Genomic DNA, 3,656 nt, shown 5'->3' on the forward strand with positions numbered 1-3,656 from the left:
ATTAGTACCACTTTATAAAACTTTAGTAAGATCACACCTGGAATACTGTATCCAGTTTTGGTCACCACATTGCAAAAAAAGAAGTTGAGCCTTTGGAAAAAGCTCGAGAAGAGCAATTAAGATGATTAAAGGCCTGGAGAGTAAAACAGATGAAGAACAGTTGCAGGATCTGGATATATCCAGTCTAGAGAAAAGAAGGACTGGGGTGACATGATAACAGTATTCCAGTTCTTGAGAGGTTGCCACAAAGAAGAGAGGTCAATTTGTTTTCCAAAGCACCAGAAGGCAAGACAAACAATGCATGGAAACTAATTAAGGAGAGAAGCAACGAAGAATTAAGGAGAAACTTCCTAACAGTGAAGACAATTAATCAGTGGAACAGCTTGCCTACAGAAATAATGGGCGCTTCATCACTGGAGGTTTTTTTAGAGAAAACCTCCAAGGTCCTTTCCAGCTCTATTCTAGTTCATTTAATGAACATCTACAGTATGTGCTCGCTAAAAACTGACAATGATTTTATGGCACATAATCAGTCAATCATAGAGATAAATTCCAGATATGGGATGTGTGCATAGAGTGCCTACCTTTTGATATCCAAATTCTACTGAGTTGTCCTATTTCAGGGTGTCTTCATTGTAATCATGATCTGGCATCAAAAGAAGTCCTCTCTTCGCCCAGGTTTCTAGCAAAGTGTAAAAACAGAGATGGTTTTGGCTCAAGAAGAGTGAGACATCGATTCTTCAAGACAGTCCTTATAAAGCCATTAAATTCTGGACCATTAGTGTTCGGCTGAACTCCGCAATCATTCTTAGTATCCAAAAGTCATGTTGCTTTCCTGTTTAAATTACACTTAATTGAAAATTAAATTTCCTGTTTAACTTTAATGGGTACATTCACAGAAGGAAAAGAAGCAAGAAAGGGGAAAATTGGATCTCCGTTTTTTATTTCTTCCCCAGGGATGTCAAACACTACAGAGCATCAAGGGCACGAAAGAAACAATAATATCAATAAAGGAGAATATTTGCAGCTCAGGGTTGAAATGAGGAGTCTGTGATGCTCTCTGAGCTTGCAGATGTTTCATTACCAAAATGAGGTAACTTCTAGTTAGTAGCACTGGTGATATTACCTAGTTTGGGTAATGAAACATCTGCTGGAAAACCATCAAGCTCAGAGAGCACCAATAACACCCCACCCCACGGAAAGAAAATAGTTTTCTATAAAGTTCAAGCAATGAAAATACTCAAAATACTCAATTCGGACAACACAAAATTAGGAGGTATTGAGGGGGCTGCCATTGTTAGCCCTTGAAGGCTCTCCAGACCAGGAAACAGACCTGCAAGATTCTTGTCTTGTAGCATATCTCCATTTCTAGGATTCTTTTTCATCCCCACTTCTTGTCTTTCAGTGATTCAGGGTGGTCACTGCCAGAGAGTTTTTCAATTCTGAATCTCTGTCTCAAGGACATCTCTTTCTACAGCAGTGGTGCCAAACTCAAGACCCAGGGGCCAGATCCAGCCCACAGGGTGCTTAGATCTGGCCCGCAGGACAGTCCTGGAAACAGCAAAGGACCAGCCCGCGAAGCCTCTGCTGGTGAAAACAGAACTCACGAGGGCTGAGGGCAGCCCTCCCGAGCTCCGTTTTCACTGGGAGAGGGTTGCAGGAGGCTGTCCCATCCCAAAATGGAGCTTATGAGGGCCTCACGTGGCCTCAGGGAAGGCTTCTGCCCTATTTTGTAACATATTCTGAATATGTCTCTCAAGGACCTCTCTTTCTAGAGGCTTCCTCCAGCCGGATGATAGAATAGAATACAAAATAGAATATTTTTTATTGGCCAAGTATGATTGGATACATAAGGAATTTGTCTCTGGTGCATAAGCTCTCAGTGTACATTCAAGCAAACAAGAGACTTGAACATTGGGTGCTAACTGTGAGTATATAAAGGTTCATGAATTGGAATAGACATGATAACAGGTCAGCCAATGGGGATTGTTTGCTGACGCAGATGGCTCAGAGCCTGGGCGTGGCTTAGGTTCACTGATCTTTGTGTGTGTGTGTGTGTGTGTGTGTGTGTGTGTGTGTGTGTGTGTGTGTGCTTCTGTGCTGTGGTTATATTTATTCTGTGCTTCTGGGTTCTGAATTCTGGTTGTTCTGTCTTCTGCTGCATGGTATTATATAAATGCAACATATTTTATATCATTGTATATAAACAAGTTTCTTTTATACATGAATCCTGTTGAATTATTTACTTGTGTTCTAGTCCAAACCCCTGCTTAGGCAGAAAGCCCTGCACCATTTTATACAAATGGTTAACCAACCTGTTGGAGCATTCACAACTTCTGGAGGCAAGTTGTTCCAATATCTCAGGGGTTGCCACAAAGAAGAGGGAGTCAAACTATTTCCAAGTGTTCCGGGTTGTGCCACGAACGTCGCGGGCAGGAGTTTTTGAGCTTGTCGACTCAATAGCCTTTGAGGTGTTTTTTTTAAGATCGTAAACACCTTGGACACTAAATTCTCAGGAATTTAGGTGAGAGAGATACAGCTGTCGGGTAGAGCCACTTGTGTAGCCCCCCAGAAGGATTTATAGCCTCTGGGGTGTGGGCAAGGAGAGCCCCCCTTTGCAGCTGTTCTATGCTCCGGTCTATTGAGATCCTCCACTAATGATTTAGTGGAGCAAGACGTCGTGAACAGCCTTTAACTCCGAGCAAACCAAGAAGGAAACATTTGCAAGTATCTTAAGTTTTAAGTTTGAAAATTTTTGTTAAAGAACGCTACTGCTGAACTTGAAAGGCATGGGCTTAGAACAAAGGATTCAAAATGGCGTTAATTTATAGCTGAAAACCTAAAGAAAATGAAAGTTAACTGGTTGCTGACAGCTGGGGGCTGAAAAGCAGTAAAGGTGGAACGGCTGAAATAATTATTAACAACTCTAAAGTTAGTTTATATAACCTGATTCACTTGAAAGAGCATTTTGTGAGAAAGTTGGGTAGAAGTGTCTTCTTTTTTTCTGTTAAGAATGACAACGGAACAAGGGGTGGTTCCCTCAGCCACTACAATAAACCTCCAGGATTTGAAGGACTTTATAGGCAAAGAAATTAAAGAGGTTAAACAAATGGTCCAGGACACCATAAAAAGGTCTGACCAGGTCGATAAAAACATGCAAGCTATAGCTACGGGACTGTCAGAGGTTGTTCTTAAGGTGGATTGTAAGGTGGAGCAACTAGTTGTGGATTTGGAAACCAAAACGAAAGAAAGAAAGGATCTGAAATTTGTGGAAATGGAGGGGAATATGCAAAGGATGGATAATGATATTACTATGATACAATTTAGATCTATGGAGTACGCTATCAGATTGAGAGGCTTAAGAGAAAATCCTAGAGAGGACTTAAGAAATGTTTGTGCCGGTGCCTTGGCTACGTTATTAAAAGTGGATGACCCCCGTGAGATTTCGGCTAAGATTGATAAAATTTACAGAGTAAATTCACGTATAGCATTACAAAGGCAACTACCAAGAGATGTTGTGATATACTTTACTGAGAGAAATTTTAGAAATGACATCTTGCAGAAGTCTTTTTATTCTTCTCTTCTAATAGATGGGAACATGATTGGTGTTTTTAAAGAGCTACCACCAGCGATGTTAAAGTTTAGAAGGGATTTTG

General features: G+C 40.9%; 1 protein-coding gene across 1 annotated transcript in view; it reads right to left on the reverse strand.

The window, feature by feature from the left end:
- Positions 1-707: 707 nt before the first annotated feature.
- The window catches only part of LOC309391042 (uncharacterized protein), an 11,209-nt gene continuing 8,260 nt past the window's right edge, over positions 708-3,656 (reverse strand). Inside the window, exon 2 of the mRNA XM_081951087.1 lies at positions 708-835. The gene's annotated coding sequence lies outside the window, so the exon portion shown is untranslated. The remainder of the gene's footprint in view (positions 836-3,656) is intronic.

This window comes from Natrix helvetica (assembly GCF_964273705.1).
Source record: "Natrix helvetica genome assembly, chromosome: 4".
NCBI classification, from domain to species: domain Eukaryota; kingdom Metazoa; phylum Chordata; class Lepidosauria; order Squamata; family Natricidae; genus Natrix; species Natrix helvetica.